Below are 18,970 nucleotides of genomic sequence, written 5' to 3' on the forward strand. Positions count from 1 at the left end.
AAATCATTTAAATCAGGTTGGTTTAAATAAAACATCAAGTTTTTGGCGCCGTTGCCGGGGACTGTTTCGGTCCAATTGGATTTAAGATTCTCTCTTATCATAATTCATAGTCTTAGTTTTTTTTACTACCTTTAGGTTAAATTTTTTTAGAAACTAACCTATTTCCTGTTTTGTAGGGACCTCACATACACTACTAATTTGGTAATCTCTTTCCAAATTTTCTATTTTTTTTTTCTAATTTCTATTTTTAGAATTAAAGTTTTATTTTTTATTTTTAGAAGTTTCTATTTCTAGGCTATTTTATTTTATTTTTAGAAATTTCCTATTTTCTAATTCTAGATTCTGATTCTTCTTTCAAGTAACTTTCTATTTTCTAGTTTTAGAAATTTTTCCCTTTTTAGAAACTAACTTAGTTTTTTTATTTCTAAGATTACAAAGTTTTTTTTTAGAAATTAACCGTTGCTTAGGATTTTTTTTTCTAGCATTATTTTAGGAATTTAATTTATTTTTATTTTCTTTTTGTTTACAGGAATTGAGGAAGGAAGCTGCTAAATAACATTGTCTTCAAAAGGAGGAGCTCCCTATTCTTCATACATCAATCATCTCCTTTTCCGGGTTCTTTCTTCCCATTCTTATTTACATAGTTTTAACTTGTTTTAGAATCTCTTAGTTTCTAGGTCTAGTTTTATTTCTCTTAGGTTGCTTCTTAGTTTAGTTTTTCTTACATTGCAATAACATAGTTTATGCTAGGCCGTAGATCTCTGAATATAGAACTAGCACCGTTTGATCCTGAGATTGAAAGAACAATTCTTGAAAGAATGAGAAATAATACTGTTGAAATGGCGAATGAGACTGAAGTTAAAGCTCTCAAAGATTATTCAGCTCCTGTCCAATTTAATGCGCCTTCATGCATAGTGTTGCCAACCACTACGGCAGCACACTTTGAACTTAAACCTGGAATCATACAATTGTTACCATCCTTTTATGGATTGGACAAGGAGGACCCATATCATCATGTGAAAGAATTCTTAAACATTTGCTCCACCTTTAAGTTCCAAAACTTCTCAGACGATTCATCCGTTTGCGCCTGTTTCCTTTTTCTTTGAAGGATAAGGCGAAAGCATGGTTGAACTCTCTAGAAGTTGGATCTATCACTACATGGGACCAACTGTCTAAGAAGTTCTTAAACAAGTTCTTCCCCGTTCACAAAACCAATGCCCTCCGTAGAGAAATTACTAACTTCACACAAAAAGAGGGCGAGCACTTTCATGAATGTTGGGAAAGATGGAAGGACTTGCTTCTTAAATGTCATCACCATGGTTTTGAAAAGTGGCAACAAGTTCAATACTTCTATGACGGTCACCCCAAAACCGTCGCATGGTTGATGCCACCAGTGGAGGGTCATTCATGACCAAAAGTGATGTCGAAGCATGGAACTTCTTCGAAACCTTGTGCGAAAATTCCCAGCAATGGGATTATTCAAATAGAGGTGACAGAAGTCCCCAACCACAAAAGAGAGGTGGTATATATGAGATAGGAGTCATACCAGAGCTTATCGCCAATCTTGATAACCTGACAAAGAAAGTTGATGCTCTGGTATTAAATAATGGACCACCACAAACATCTCAAGTCGAGGCATATTCCACATGTTCTAGTCCTGCCCATCCTATGCAGTCTTGTCCATCTGGTGCAGCATTCCCAGAACTTCTCTCTGAACAAGTTCATGCTATGAACACTTTTCAAAAATCTGGGAATGATCCTTACTCGAACACATACAACCCAGGGTGGGCTAGACATCCAAATTTCTCCTGGGCAAAAGGACCACAACAAGGAGGACCATCTGGAAATCCTCCCATGCAACCGCACCTCCAAGTTGGCAGTCAACAACCTCAACAGTTTCCACAATATCAACAACTGCCTACACAATCAAGGAAACCATCTCTTGAGGATACACTCCATCTTTTCATGCAGAGTTCTCTCCAATTCCAAAAAGACACCCAACAAACCTTACTGGCCAACCAGCAAAGCTTGCATGCAAATGCACAATCCATTGCCAAGCTGGAAGTACAAATGGGTCAACTAGCTGCCACATTGAGTGAGAGAGAGAAGGGCAAGTTCCCTAGCCAACCTGAGGCTAATCCAAAGGGACAGTATGAGATTGGCTCTAATTCCAACCAAGGGCAATATCATGAACAGGCCAAATCGATCACTACCCTTAGGTCAGGCAAGCAGATTGATAACAGAATAGAGATGCCTGGGGAAGAATCAAAGTCCAATGCGGAAGATCAAAATGAAATAGAGAGACATACTAGTGCATCCAAAGTCCAACAACACTCTGACTCTCCAGGAACCACTCATGTGCCATCTTATGTGCCTAAAGCACCTTTTCCCCAACGTCTGGCACCGGTTAAGAAAGGAAACAACTTTAATGAGATATTGGACATGTTTAAGCAAGTCCAAATCAACATTCCGTTGCTTGATGCGATCAAGCAAGTCCCTGCTTACGCTAAGTTTCTTAAAGATTTATGCACTCAAAAGCGTAAGATGAATGTTCATAAGAAGGTCTTCCTTGCAGAGCAACTCAGCTCCATGATTCAAAACAACACTCCTCCTAAATTTAGGGATCCAGGAGCTCCTACCATTTCTTGTGTCATAGGAGAGCATAAGGTTCAGAAAGCGTTGCTTGATTTAGGGGCCAGTGTTAATTTGTTACCATATTCGGTCTATGAGCAGCTAGGACTTGGTGAGCTGAAACCAACTAAAATAACACTCCAACTAGCTGATAGATCTGTCAAGGTGCCCCGTGGTGTTATTGAGGATGTGCTAATCCAGGTTGACAAGTTCTATTTTCCAGTGGATTTCATCGTTCTAGATACTCAGCCTGTCCAGAATCCTACAAGTCAAATCCCGGTTATCTTAGGACGTCCATTCTTGGCCACATCCAATGCAATCATAAATTGCAGGAATGGAGTTATGAAGTTGTCCTTTGGTAACATGAAGATCAAGCTCAATGTTTTCAATGCTGGACAACAAATGTCAGACTCGGATGATATATTTGAAGTGAACATGATTGAGAGTCTAGTGCATGACTCTTTCCTTGAATCTTCCGATGACGCTCTTGAGACTTGTTTAGCACATTTTGGCAGAGATTTTGACATAGAAAGTTCCATCCAAGAAGTCAATGCATTGCTTGACTCTAATCCGGAAATAGATACAACAAAATGGAAAGCTAAAGTGGAACCTCTTCCACCTTCTAAGTCTAAACTGGTCCCGTCTATTGAGAAACCACCCAAAGTCGACCTTAAACAATTACCTGAAACTCTCAAGTATGCATTTTTAGGACCTTCTGAAACCCTGCCTGTCATCATAGCTGCTAACCTTGATAAAGAACAGGAGGGTAAGCTGCTTAATGTTCTTAGAGAACATAAGGCAGCTATTGGGTGGACAATAGCGGACATAAAGGGAATAAGCCCCACGGTGTGTATGCATCGTATTCATCTTGAAGAAAACGCAAAAACATCGCGAGAAATGCAAAGGAGGCTTAACCCTAACATGAAAGAGGTCGTTCGGGCTGAGGTGCTAAAATTATTAGATGTTGGTATCATTTATCCCATTTCTGATAGCACATGGGTCAGTCCAGTTCAAGTTGTTCCTAAAAAGTCCGGGATTACGGTGAAAAAGAATGAAGATAATGAGTTAGTACCAATGCGCATGACTACGGGTTGGCGAGTTTGTATTGATTACCGTAAACTGAACCTGGTCACAAGGAAGGATCACTTTCCTCTTCCTTTCATAGATCAGATGCTTGAGAGATTGGCAGGGCACAGCTATTATTGTTTCCTGGATGGTTATTCCGGGTATAATCAGATTCCCATTGCTCCCGAGGATCAAGAGAAAACCACATTTACATGTCCTTTTGGCACATATGCCTATCGGCGTATGCCATTTGGATTGTGTAATGCGCCTGCGACCTTCCAACGATGCATGATGAGTATTTTTTCAGACATGGTTGAGCGTTTTCTTGAGATTTTCATGGATGATTTTTCAATTTTCGGCTCTTCATTTGATGAATGTTTATATCATCTATCTCTTGTCTTGGAAAGATGTGAAAAAACGAACCTGGTATTGAATTGGGAAAAGTGTCATTTTATGGTTCAAAAAGGGCTGGTACTCGGGCATGTTATTTCAAGTAAAGGCATTGAAGTTGATAAAGCCAAGATTGATTTAATTTCTAGTCTTCCTCCACCCAGAACGGTTAAAGAGATTAGATCATTCTTAGGGCATGCGGGATTCTACAGGAGATTCATTAAGGATTTTAGCAAAATTTCTCGACCCTTATGCAATTTACTAGCTAAAGATGTTGCTTTTATCCTTAATGATGAGTGTCGGCAAGCTTTTGATAAGCTGAAGCATTTACTGACTTCTGCTCCAATCATCCAACCACCTGATTGGAGTTTACCTTTTGAGCTTATGTGTGATGCTTCGGATTATGCCGTTGGAGCCGTCCTAGGACAGAGATTGAACAAAATGCCTCATGTCATTTATTATGCTAGTAGGACTCTAAATGATGCACAGCTCAACTACTCTACCACTGAAAAAGAATTGTTGGCGGTGGTATTTGCTCTAGACAAATTCAGGTCGTATCTCATAGGGTCAAAGGTTATAGTGTTCTCAGATCATGCAGCATTGAAATATCTTCTTTCTAAAAAAGACGCTAAACCTCGATTGATTCGGTGGATTCTCTTGCTACAAGAATTCGATATTGAAATTCGGGATAAAAAGGGTTCCGAAAATGTAGTAGCCGACCATTTGTCTAGACTTGTCTTAGAGTCCACAGTGGATCTTTTGCCAATGAATGAGTCTTTCCCTGATGAACAACTTCTAACTATTTCTCAATTACCTTGGTATGCGGACATTGTAAACTATCTTGTTACAGGTCAACTTCCTTCTCATTGGACTAAACAAGATAAATCCAAATTTCTTGCTGAGGTTAAACATTTCTTTTGGGATGACCCATACTTATTCAAAATTTGTCCTGATCAGATTATTAGGAGATGTGTGCCTGAGAGTGAGTTTCATAGTATAATCTCCTTTTGTCATGATCATGCATGTGGTGGTCATTTTGGTTCAAAGAAAACAGCTGCGAAAGTCTTACAAAGTGGATTTTATTGGCCTACACTATTTCGCGACACCCATGCCTTCTGCTCAACATGTGATAGATGCCAACGTACGGGTAATATTTCTCACAGGAACATGATGTCACTTACCAATATTCTCATTGTTGAAATATTTGATGTTTGGGGTATTGACTTCATGGGCCCATTTCCCCCGTCATTCGGTTATGTGTATATCCTTGTGGCCGTCGACTATGTCTCTAAGTGGATTGAAGCAGTGCCATGTAAAACGAATGATCACAGAGTTGTGGTCCGTTTCTTAAAAGAAAATATCTTTTCTCGTTTTGGCACTCCTCGAGCAATTATAAGTGATGGAGGTACTCATTTTTGCAACAAACCGTTTGAATCTTTAATGAAAAAATATTCCATCACTCATAAAGTTGCAACGCCATATCATCCACAAACAAGTGGTCAAGTTGAGGTGTCAAATCGGGAGATTAAACAAATTTTAGAGAAAACGGTTCGCCCCGATCGTAAGGATTGGTCACAACGGTTGAATGATGCTCTTTGGGCATATCGTACGGCTTTCAAAACTCCGATTGGAATGTCTCCGTACAGGCTTGTATTTGGGAAAGCCTGTCACTTACCTGTGGAATTAGAACATCATGCTTATTGGGCCATCAAAACTTTTAATTTTGATTTGCACAAGGCCGGATCACATCGTAAACTTCAACTCAATGAGTTAGAGGAAATTCGAAATGAGGCATATGAGAATGCAAAAATTTATAAGGAGCAGACAAAAATCTTCCATGACAAGTCGATTCTTCGCAAGACATTTGAACCGAACCAGAAAGTATTATTGTACAATTCCAGGCTACGCCTCTTTCCTGGAAAATTACGTTCGCGGTGGTATGGTCCTTATCGAGTCGTAAAAGTATTCCCTCATGGAGCAGTTGAGATTCAAAATTTAACAGACGGGAATATCTTCAAAGTAAATGGTCAACGGCTGAAACCATATTTAGATGATTTGGTGAACAAAGATGTTGAGGAAATTTATTTGGCGGACCCAGGTTATAAAGATTGATTAATGGTCCATTCGTGTCTGGCTGAAGACGTTAAACTTAGCGCTTCTGGGAGGCAACCCATCCGTTCATTTCATTTCATTTTCCTAGTTAGTTAGTTCAATGTTTGTGGGTAACATTACTGCAAACCCTCACGAGACTACAACTCGTCCACTAGGGGTAACCTAGCGGTTTAAAGGCTTGTTGCATACGCTAAATGCAATCGAGAGCACCTGCGAAAGTGGTATAGATAGGATTTTCTTTTTGCGTTTTTACTATTTTGCTTTTGTTGATTTCTCTCTTCTGCTGACTTGCTCTTACATGGATATTTTTTAGAAAGCTTCTAGATTCTTTCATACATGTACTATTTGTCCATCATTCCTCTTTTATTTTCGTTGTCCCATGTGCATTGCATGCTTCTTTTACATTGAGGACAATGTAGATTTTCTGTTGGGGGTGGGCGATCAGGATACCTCATCAGTATTTTCTTGGTCTTGAGCACAAATTGTGAAAATTTTTAAATTTTTCTGGAACTTCTTGTGCATTTGAAGTGATTGTGAAGGATAAGGGTGATTTTAACATTGCAAGATCCAGAATGTCGGTAATTTATAACTCTTGGATTCAGCCATCTGTTAGATTTCACAGTTAAGTTTAAATTGTTAACCCATGATTAGAACTTTTAAACATTGATTGAGTCATGATCCCACATATCACATCTCGGTTGCACATTAAGGTTCCGTTTCAACATTAAATGATTAACTTAGTAATCACTAAGCATGAAAGGAACTAGCCTGAAATTTTTAGCATCGGTCTATGACTAAGAATTGAGAAAAAGTGTAAGTCTTATAATTTTCATCATAGGTTTGCTCCCTATAGATGAAGATTCGATTCCCCATGGTTGACATGAGAAAAGGGTTAGATGTACAATCTTTACCATAGGTTTGCTCCCTATAGGTGAGGATTTAATTCCCTTCCTTAGCGTTACTGTTCATAAAAAAATTCAAAGGCCGATAGAATGAAAAGTTAACCTATCAGGCAAGTGTTGGTTTCAGTTGTCATGCACTCTGTTGTTAATTACTAAGGATATCATAAAATTGACAATTGGATCTCTTAATGATAGTAAGCCGAGATTACACTATACGCTCGTGGAACTCAATGTTTAGAATATTCTAATTAATGAATTAATATTTTGAAACTGATTATGAAGTTTATCGTGAGCTTGATTCTAGAAAGAAAAATTCTGTGCACCATTCATGAATCTTAGAATTCTCGCGCCTCGACGATCTGTTCACAAGTCACTCGGGTTCACAGGAACTGTTCTTTATTTCTAAAATTATTTTTCGCATGTTTTGCTCGGGACTAGCAAAATGCTGGTTGGGGGTTGTGATGAGGGTCGAATATTGCATATCAGACCCTAATTAGTGCATGATTTTACGTACATGATATCGTTTAATGGAATATTTTAATTATATTTTTGTTACAGGATGAAATCAGGGGCGTTGATGGAAAAAGACTACTACAAGCATGGATTTGACACTCCGAAGTCACTAGAGCAAGGCACGCACCCCAGAGAACTAAGACTGAAGAATTTACATGACAGGGACCCGAGGAAATCAAGCCGTTCACATTAAAAAGGCCCGAAAATGGTCCAGAATGCAAGATCACTTGGTTTCCGCCATCCGATTGACTTGAAACTTCATGCATAGCCTGGAGGCCATAAATAAACCGTATATATTAAATTTCAACCATTGGTTATCTCGAGAAGTGGCCCAACGGCCAGATCAGCCCTTTAATTCCTTAAGTGGGGCCCACCTGGTCCCTGGATATGGCTCATCTTTGGTACCAACGCTCTAAATTACATGGAGAATCATATGGACGGAGGAGATTTGGTGCATACATCATGATGGACCTCACATGTGCACTGCATGTACGCAGTGCGGACGCACACCAGCAATGCATCATTACACGCAAGGTCGGTCAGCAGGCGCTGACCGACCAAATTTTTTAAAAAAAAGGCAGTTTCCGTTTGCGGCTTCACAGAAACGGAAACAGGGACTTGCGGTCCCCTGTTGTGGGCCACCATCACGACTCGTGGGTCTAATCTGGACCGTCTATTAAACCATAAAGGCCCATATTACCATCGCCTAGGTGGCGTTTTTTCAGATAACAGTAGAGATCGTTTTTTAACTGTTCAAAAGCAGAATGGATGGTGGGTTTAAAACCCTGTGAGCCACCACGAATTTGATCTAGAATTGAGCATGTCCGACCGATTTTTCAATGACAATCTAATGGACGGACTGGATTTTGAAGATAATGTCAATAGTGGGCCCCACCAATGTCGTAGCGCGAACAGTGTAATCCCTGTTTACGCACGCCGAACGCTGTCCGATTTTCGCACCTGTTGTGGCCCACTGCACTTGATCAGATGGAAGATCTGATCCATCCATCATGTAGAAGACTGGAAAACGTCCTAAGGGACGGTATTTATTTGGAAATCGAGTAAGGAAAGAGGGCTGTTTTGCATCTGATCTTGGCTGAGGAAAGAAAGTCCGAACGCGGCTGCTGCTTCGACAGCGTTTCCAAAACGTCCCTCCACCGCCTAAGCTGCTATAAGAAAGAGAGAGAGAGCTCGTTGGAGAGAAGGAAGCCAGGGAGGAAAGATCCAGAAAAGAGAAGAAAAGAGGAAAAAGCAAGAGAGAAGATAGGGAATTCAAGAGCAAGTGTAGGGAGCCGGTTCATCCAAGTTTTTTTTTTTGGAGATTATTCCAGCTTGGAGAGGCAAGAGATAGAGAGGAAGAAAGAAGGGAGAGATTGGAAGGATGTTTTTCCTTTATCTTTTATATTGTTCCTTTTTTCCAGTTGATTCCATGAGTAGCTAAATTTCTTAGCTAGGGCTGAGATGAAGCCCCTAACTTAAATAACCCTTGTTATATGTTGATTTCGTTTTGATTTAATTGATGTGTTTTCTTCTCTAGTATGCTTAATTGGAAGTTCTGTACTTCTCCATTCTAAGAGCTCAACCAAAGTCTAGTATGGATGTTGTTTGGAATATTATTCTAGGTGCTTGTGTCTGACCATGAACAGGTTCCTATAGAGGAAGAAACAGGAATCTACATCTCTCCATGCCTGACCATGGATGGAAAGATGTAATCCATATGCTTTAAGGAATTATACATTCTGTGTGCCCGACCAAGGACATAGAGTGCACTTTATTTATTTTGATATCAATCTGGATTAGGTCAATAGGCAGAACAAGGTTTATGATAGTTAGGGGTGGATTCGAAAGTCCTAGTCTTCTCTTTGATTGAATTTTCCTCATTATTCTTGGTTATTTTTCCATTGATTTTTATTTAGTTTATTTAATTACTATCGCAAATATCTGTTGGATTAGTTAGGAAGAGTCTTTAATTTTGAATTGTGACAACCAGTCCTCGTGGGAATGATCTCATAATACGTACCATATCTACATCCGATTCGTATACTTGCGAGTTTAAAATCATTTAAATCAGGTTGGTTTAAATAAAACATCAATATATTAAACATAGAAAAAACACAAAAGCAAGATCGCCTAATAGCGTGGGCACCGATCTCCCAGTGTTCACACATGGTCAATTCCCTTCACTTCACGGTCATTTCCATGCATTTCACGGTCAATCCCAAAATCATGAATTGGATAAGCTCTATGCCTCAAAAGTAACAAAGCAAGAATCCCAAAATCAAGAGCAGGAGGTAGCCTTAAGTAGAACAATTTAGCAGTGAAGCCTAGAACCATGGGAAAATGGAAACAACTTTAAGAGGAGAGATCTTTTGGGAAATGATATCTAGTCTACTGTCGACCAACTAAATACAGTAATGAACTTGCTGGGATTAGCGTAGCCAACTCCACTAGTTGGTATAATGCTTTGATTATGATAATGATGATGATGAAATATTAGTTCATAAAAACTTGCATGAACCCTGATATGATGAATCAATCAAATGAAGTAGTCTATATGTCAAAAAATGGGAACCTTGGAACAACTAGATATGTTGAATGTGTTTGTAAACATATAATAGCATTGAAAAACATGTCAACCTGTGGGGCTTCCAATAACCTTGTACATTAAGTGTAGGGCCCACCAAATACTTAAAAAAATTCCCCGGGTGGCGACGTCCAGCGGTCAGTGGCACTACCGCTGGATCGGCGGTAGTGTTGCCCGGACTCGTTAAAAATCCGGGCGGCAGTGCCGCCGGCCGCCGTATGTCCCAGCGGCATTGCCACCTAGGATGCGGTAGTGCCGCCCGGAATTTTTTTAAAAAACTTGGAAGGGTCCCACATAACCTTGTATATAAACTCCCCCACACGCTCAAATCCTCATTCCTAACCCTTTCTTCATCTCCCTTCCTAAAACTTTCTTTTTTTCTACACCCTCCACCATCTTCTCATCTTCCAAACACCTCTCTCTTAATCTTCCATACACCTTTCTCTTTATCTTTCAAACACTCCACTATTCATCTCCCAAACACCTTTCTCTTCATTTTCCAAACACCTCACTTCCAAACACCTCTCTCTTTATCTTCCAAACTTTATTTATACAACCATCTTCCCATCTTCCAAACCCATCATCCACATGGGGATTATTGTATTCTTTTCCTTGATATTTTCCATCCCCATGATTATCTCTCTAATGGGGAAGAAGAGAGTGGTTCAGGCGAGTCCATCATCTCCACGAGCCACAAGAAGGGAAAGGCGGACTGCTGAGAATGAAGCGAGTCCATTATCACCACCTGTTCAAAGAAATGTCAGCTTGGCTAATATTGATGCAACGAGTTCTTCACCACCACATCCTGAGAGGAGGACGAAGAGGGCCCACGATCAGAATGCATGGAATTGATCGTGAAGGGGATTGACCATGAAATGAATTGAATTGACCGCGAAGTGAAGGGGAATCACCGGAATTCACCGTGAAATGCATGGAATTGACCGTGAAATGCACAGAATTGGCCATGAAGTGCACGAAATTGGCCGTGAAGTGAAGGGAATTGACCATGAAATGCATGGAATTGACCGTGAAGTGAAGGGAATTGACCGTGAAATGCATGGAATTGACCGTGAAGTGAAGGGAATTGACCGTGAAATGCATGGAATTGACCGTGAAGTGAAGGGAATTGACCATGAAATGCATGGAATTGACCATGAAGTGAAGGGAATTGACCGTGAAATGAATTGAATTGACCGTGAAGTGAATTGACCATGAAGTGAAGGGGAATCTCCAGAATTGACCATGAAATGCATGAAATTAACCATGAAATGAAGGGAATTGACCATGAAGTGATTGAAATTGACCACGAAGTGAAGAGAATTGACCATGAAATGCATGGAATTGACCATGAAATGAAAGGAAACAATTTCAGTCTAATGGGCTGTTTGATTTACCAATTGCAGTGGTAATTGAGGGTAAATGGGTATTAATTATTTACGTCTGAATTTCCGGCTGCATTTTTGAGGTGATATTGACAGCAGCCTTCATTTATAGCACTCTCAGGTCACCTTGAGAAAAAAATTATTATATTTTTGGGGTCATGATATGTGTGTCTTACCACCCCGTTCATCCCTTTAGTCAGCTCATTTTTTCACATGATCCAAAAAATAAGGCAGATCTAAACCTCAAGTGGACCACATAGTAGGAAACAATATGAATTGAGCTCCTACCATTGAAAGCTTTTTGAGGGCCCTAGAAGTTTTGGATCAAGTTGATAATTTTGGTTTCCCTTTATCCATGGCTTTGTGACCTTATGAACATGTTGGATGAGAAATAAACATCAATGCAGGCCCTAAGGAGAAAATAGTTTTCAACCGTTGACGTCTTTACAATCACTATTTCTTAAGGTGTGGCCTACTTGACCTTGGGATTTGCCTCATTTTTGGACTCATGCCCTAAAAGGTGTTGTTTAAAAAAGTTGGATGGTGCAGATAAGTCACATACATCATGATGGGGCCAACAAGTTGAAATCGGTTGTAACATGGTTTTTGTGAACGGTTTTCGAGATATAATTCCTCACATATTTCAAACAGGTGAAATTAGTCATAATTACTGTTTACATGTATTTATCTTGTTTTACCATTATAGTTAGAAAATCAAACAGCCCCTAAAAAATGTAAATAGCAAGTAAAGGTAAAAGGTTACACTAAAAAATGGTTTAGTTAGCATGAGATGACATTTCATGTTAAATTTCTTTATTATTTATAGCCTTAACTTGACCATTTGCGTGCTTTTCACAAATTGACATGCTGCCATAACTTTTTAGCACTAATTGCTTTCTTTACTTCTAAACTTGTCATATGTCTCATACTCTGCATCACCTGCGTCTACAAGAGAGTCGATTGGATTTTAAAACACCGTCCTAGAGTGGGAGTGAGTAATCAACTCAGTGGGTGCTATCAATCTTAAGTTGTAACAGACATCAATTACATTATGAACTTAATGAAAATCAATCATTCATAAATACCTAACTAATCTTGTTAATGCATATGCATGATAGATAATATGATGCATCCCTTGCCACAACACTCCCTCGAGCGACTCTATCTAATGATCGCGTATGACCAAGACTCCCTTAGAGCGACCTCGACTGCCGAGTCGCCAACCTAGCTAGTGCAATGCAAAGGTAATGTTAACCGGGTTCTTAGTTAAGTCCAGTCATCTAGCAGGTTGGGAAATCTGATACACCTCACATATCAAATGCCCTGAACTAGTTGCGAGGCCAAGACCCCCCAACGTGTGAGGCCGAGACCCTGCGGTCCTTGATCCCGTCGGGTTCCCCATCCCCGACTTCAAGCACATGGGGAGTGCCGAGAGAAAATGATCACTCGTGGTCACTACGGGGAGGCGCGACACCCCAGCGTAGGCCGACAGCTCGGACACAGTGTCTCATTCCACCATGCCCGGCTCACGAGGCGGTGGATCAGTTTCAATTTGATTATTGATGGGCTACAACGGTTATACAGTGTTCCAGGTTCCATACATATGTGAGCAAACAGGGTTAACAATCAAGGTTGGTCAGTAAATAGGTTAGACCACACGAGTCAGGCAAGCATGTGATAGACGACATTGGGTACAAGTGACCCATGTAGTCTAACTACTGTCGCCTGCACGCCCTCGCCCAAATCCATGGGTTTAGCCTCAGGATAGTCCTACCAGCGGGCCACCTTCACTTCCTCATATTCCTGACCAACCCAAAGGTTTGGATGGTGATCCATAACATGTCAACTATCAATGTATCAACTAGCATAAACAACATCATGTTCTCATTTTTCTCAGCATACAATTTCAATTTCTCTTAGCAATCAAAGTTAACAATATCACGAACAAGGTGTGTGTGTGTGGTGTGGGTTGGTGAGGAACTTAAGCACTTCCTACATCCCAAATAGCACAAGAATTAAGGAATTATACATGTTATAAAGCAACACCTTATGAGAAAATCACAAAAGACATGAACATGTAATCAACCATTGTAGCAAATCGTGTGAGAGGTAAAAATAACATCATGTGAGAACTAAACAAACATACCATTTCATGCAATTTCAAACCAAACATACAATTCCTAGGTTTTCTCTAGAATTTCTAAATACACTATTCAAGCAATCAAAATCATTAAGCTCATTGTATAGTTGGTGCTAGACCACCTAATGATAATAGTCCGCACCTATGGATCGTTGGGATTCTTGGGAAACGACCTAGGATTGCCAACTTGCAGGTGAATTCGTAGAGACCCTAAGTCAAAAGAACTTCGCATGTTAGGATTACATGCAACATCTAGCTTAACACAAAGGATCTCAAGAAGATGGGTGCTTACCTCCCCAATCGGTTGGAATTCGAATTTAGAGCGGTGGATGTGGGATCTCTAGAGGAAGAAGGAAGGAGTTACAAGGATCGACTTTTCTTGGGCCCCACCTTGCCTATGGTCCACCTTCTCTCCCTTCTTCACTCACCCTTCATCTCTTTACTCTCCCCTTTCTCTTCTCCCCTTTCTCTCTTCTCCCTCTTTTAGGGCAAAATCGTATAGGGAGAGGGGGTGCCCAAATGAGCCCCTTTTATAATGCTAGATTTGGTGGAAATGGCCCCAAGTGTTCGATTTTTACTATACTAACCCAATGGGAGGGTTTTCTAGCCTCTAGGGCCCACTATGGGGTGTAGGAGTCGACACCCACCGTTGGATAGTTGGCCCTAGTGATGATCTACGCACAGACACAATCGGCCCGCCATTTGGACGCGCCGATCGACAGATATGATTAAAAGTCTGTTCAACGGTCACCGATAGTTGATCGGGGTCGCGGCTATACAGATATGAGCAGGAAAATATCCTTACTCCACGAGTAAATTTTAGTTGCAAACCGACGGTCTGAAATCCTCAACTTTGCATAAGAGTGGACGACTCAATTCACTTAAGTTCCAACTCCTTTCTTTAGGGTATTTGCACTTCTCATGCACCCGTCCTTCGGCTTAAGTTGAGCAGTTCTGGGCAGTACCTCGGTCCGACTCCCACAATGAATGTCAAGCCCAGTAAGATGGATATTATTCTATAGTTTTGGAACTAGTGGCCCACCAACGAGCGGTCTGGAGCTTGTTTAGAGAATCAGGGCATTTCTGGAATGAATTAGGTATTGAGATTTTTCGTGGGAACTGATTAGGGTTTAGATTAACTATGTTCATAGTGTGGCCCATTTATAACTAGTGAAAGTGGAGATTTGGTCATGATTACTCTAAGCCGTCAGTTTTAGCTAAAAGAGTAAAAGGGTTGATTTAGTCTATTATTCAAGATCGGGGCCTTATCTGACTCTGCTCCGGTTAGATCTTTAATTTAGTTATGATTGTCTTGATTAGTTAGCAAATAGTCAGTTAGATTTGGGCTCTCTGGCCTTAAGTTTTAATGAATTCTTGGTGTTCAAGTGATCGGGCGGATTCGTTGGCTTCTTATGGTTGATTAATCGAACTTGTATGGTTCTTTACTGGTTCCACTTGTGCGTAAACTAACATTGAGTGCTAATGGTCAGTAAGTGACAATATAAGTTAATTACAAAAAAAGAAATTTCAAGGATTTTTGAAAATCCAAAACAGTGAAAATCTAAGATGTTACATCATCACTAGTCGTGACGTCAGATTCGATGAAAGTTCCCTATTCTGCAAGAATGATCAAGAGGACCAAGAAGAACTGAAAAGGTTGATCGTAGATGTCCAGGTTGACATAGATGATACTATCTATGCTAGGCTGACTCATTTTAGTCTACCCCCCTTAAAACTTTTTCACCCTGATGGTTTACTAAAATTTTTTTTAAAGATTTGGATTCATCATGACGATTTCCCTCTATCTATAGTAACAATATTTGTTTTCAATGTTCGACCCACGTGGAGAGACAATTGTAGTAGGCTTGAACCTGATACGTCGATCATCTACCTCACCAGGGTAGAAGGCTCATTGTATCCCTTCTTCGTCCTAGTGGATCTTGGTCTTCTGATCGGTCAAAGCAATAAGTCCATTGGTAGTCGCCCAATATTGAGAATTGGGTCAAGCCGCGAATGCTTCTTAGGTGTATACTTTTGTAATTTCGTAATCTAATCAATCTAAATGTTTAGGGAATGACCATCATTGGAAAGTTTAAATCTCCTATTTATAAGGTTACCTATTGGGTCTTGGTCTATAAGAATCCTCTTCTTAATATATATCTAAATTGGGGATTAATAACTCTCTCGATATGCCTATGGTCAAAGATCATCCTAAAAAGTTTCTAGATGCAAAATTTTTTATATGAATTACCATTTCAATCTCAGGACTAGTGGATTATGAGCAGACTACACTTCAATTTCATAAATTTCAAGAATGAAGGAATAATTGAAAGTTTTAAGGTATTCTGGTGGTTTGAAATGTTAATAACGCTAGTAAGGACGCAATAAGGCAATCATATATACAAGCATTCACAAGCTGACAAGAAAATTTCAAGGCAATCCATATATTCATATTGGATTCCAAAATGCCATTGGCATGGCCAGTTACATCCTACAGTGTAAATTTACATGTATCACTAGATACCACAAGCTTAAGAGAAATACAGTCTAATCAAAGCAGGAAAGATTACAACTATCCTTCAACACATGAAAGCAATTCTAACTGACTCGAATAAACTACTAATTGTCCGTTAGGTTAAGCTCTTATTCTTCTGGGTCGGACGTGGACGTAGGTGCTTCTTCCCCTTGAGGGAAAGGATCACCAGAATGGAGAAGAAAAAGGCAACGGTTACCAAGAACGCCATATCCCTTGGCTAAGGGAAAGAATCACTGGAGTGGAGGAGATGGAGGAAAGTTCCTAGGGATGGTTGTGAGAATGGCTTGAGAATGGGTCAAGGATTGGATTTGGGGAGTATATTTTTTGAAATGATTTGAGAATGTATTGGAGGAGTGGTTAAGAATGGGTTTGGGAAAAATGGATTGGAAATGGTTGTTGAATTTTTTTTTTTTGAAGTGTTTTTGTAGATGTTAGGTTTTATGAATGAGTTTTGGTGAATGGGTTTTGTGAATGGAAGTGAAAGTGAATGAGTGAATGGAGTGGGATTTTGAGGGTGGTTGTTGAGTTGGGATAGTTTTGTAAAGGAGAAGAAGATGGGTTTGAAATGGGTTTTGTGGGTGAACTTGAGAATGGGATTGAGAAAAAGAAAATGGTTAAGAAAGGGTTTGGGAATATGGTTTGGAGATGAGGAAGAGGAGATGGGTAAGGGAGATGGGAAATGTGAAGAAGAATGTGGTTTTGGGATTTGGGTTTGAGGATGGGAGAGGGAGAGGTCTCTCTCTCTATGGGTTTAGAAGCAATGGAGGGGAGTGAGAGGGGAAGAATAGTGGTTTAATTTAATCACCCAGGATGATTCCTAGGATCTTTGAAAGCAATTCCTAATTTGACTTCGAATCCTAAAACTCTATGATGAAAGAGATACATCTGGTCCATCGGCAACTTTTAGTTGTAGGAACCTTCGGTTTCAATACATCTTTTATTCATAAAGTATTTATCACTTTTAATTACTAGATATATCATTAATTTGACACTTTTTATACAAAATTTCAATCTATTTCAAGTTCCATAAAAATTTTAGAAGCATAAGTTATTCGAAACTAGCGATTTTTTGTAAGATACTAAAATGTCTCTAATTCTTGCAATGTTTCTTATACATTTAGTAACTGAATTATTTTTAAAATTTTTATGATGATTTGCTATTAAGTTTAAAGCTATCTTACAAAATTTCATCTTATTTGGAGTTATATTTAAATTATTAAAATTCTTGGAGTAATAGCTGTCTGAAATTAATAATTTTTTAGATAGTTGGTAAAACTTCCTAATTTTAACTATATCATAGTTTTTATTTTTATTTTTTTATTATTTTTATATAAAACTAAACTTATCAAGCTTCAATATGACTTTTGAATCACCTAAATCAGAGTTGTAACAAAGGAGATATGGATTTTTGAACTTGACTGAAAATTATAGGAATTTCCGGTGGGGTCCCGCCGACCCTCTGGAGTCCGGGCGGGGTCCCGCCAAGTCGCTGGACACCCGGGCGGGGTCACGCGGGAGGGCTCCCGCTGGCCCTCTGTCTCCCAATAGGGGCAACTTGCGACGAGCATATCTCGCAAACCGGAATGAGTTATTCGATGTGCCGTATATGAATTTGGGGTAGGAGAAGCTACTCTACACAATGGACGTATCTATTTCACGAAATTTGGGCATATAATGAAATATTCCGATTCAATTATTCCAAAAGTCCCTAAGAGGTGACGCGATTAATTGGTACACTTTGCTTGATCATCACAAAGTCAGGACTTTGGTGTAGGACGATGGTTTTGACCACCAAATCGTTTAGTCTCCAGCTCGTTTCTATTAATGTCCCGGAAAAACTAAAGGACAGAGTGATAGTAGGTGAAGATTTTAAGGGGATAGGTTGGGGAGAGGAATTTGGACTTAGGCCTGTCTGGCCAGTAATATTAAGTTGTACTAAATGGGATTATAATGTCAATTCTAGATCAAGATTAGGAATGACATGTCTGGAACGAATGTGGGATGAGACTCAAATTTATTTCATAGGCTTTGCTAAATGAGCCTTGCGTTGGAAGGTATAACGTGAGATTTTCAAATCCCAGGATGATGAATTTCTAAGCATAATTGGGAAGGAAGACCCAGGATTTACCCTTAATTGAATACATTCCAATGGAGCATTATAGAACATGGGATGCACTCATCCCAGGGACAATACCTTACACATGCATATTTCGTTACTCTCACAATTCCCTTCACCCTTACTCACCTATTTCAGTTGGCCCAACAGTCCCTTAAGAATTAGGTGGACTGGAATAGCTAACTTTTCTAGTTAGTCAAATCGAGTCTTGCCTTCAAGTTCTTAAATTTCTTGCCCGAGAATGGGCCATGGCACTGTAAGACTCTCGGATCTCCTTCTCTAGCGTCACTATTCCCTCTCTTGCTACCCATTCCTACCTCCTTGGAAGTCCTACCCTTCGTCTACAATTGTTGGTTCAGGGTCTAGGATGGTTCCTAGCGTTCTAAGTCCCTATTGCGTTTTCTCTTACATATCCTCTCAAGTCAGCGGACAATCCCTAAACCCGGTTGCTCTCGAGAGCACACCGAAACTCCATATCGGACTTGGGACCGCACGTCGAGTGTCCGATGACCGCAAAACTATACGATTATGACCGCATTCTTGGACTTGACAACCCCTTCGAAAATCAAGTCTTAATTGTGTCTATAAATGCACAACTT

The 18,970-nt window shown here is 39.8% G+C and overlaps 1 non-coding gene across 1 annotated transcript; it reads right to left on the bottom strand.

Moving 5' to 3' along the window:
- Window positions 1–1,216: 1,216 nt before the first annotated feature.
- LOC131241683 (small nucleolar RNA R71) lies at window positions 1,217–1,323 on the bottom strand. Its single transcript, XR_009169240.1, has one exon. It is a non-coding gene; the product is annotated as a small nucleolar RNA R71 (small nucleolar RNA).
- Between the last annotated feature and the right edge of the window lie 17,647 nt (window positions 1,324–18,970).

The sequence above is a fragment of the Magnolia sinica genome, chromosome 3 (genome assembly GCF_029962835.1).
Source record: "Magnolia sinica isolate HGM2019 chromosome 3, MsV1, whole genome shotgun sequence".
Taxonomy (NCBI): Eukaryota; Viridiplantae; Streptophyta; class Magnoliopsida; order Magnoliales; family Magnoliaceae; genus Magnolia; species Magnolia sinica.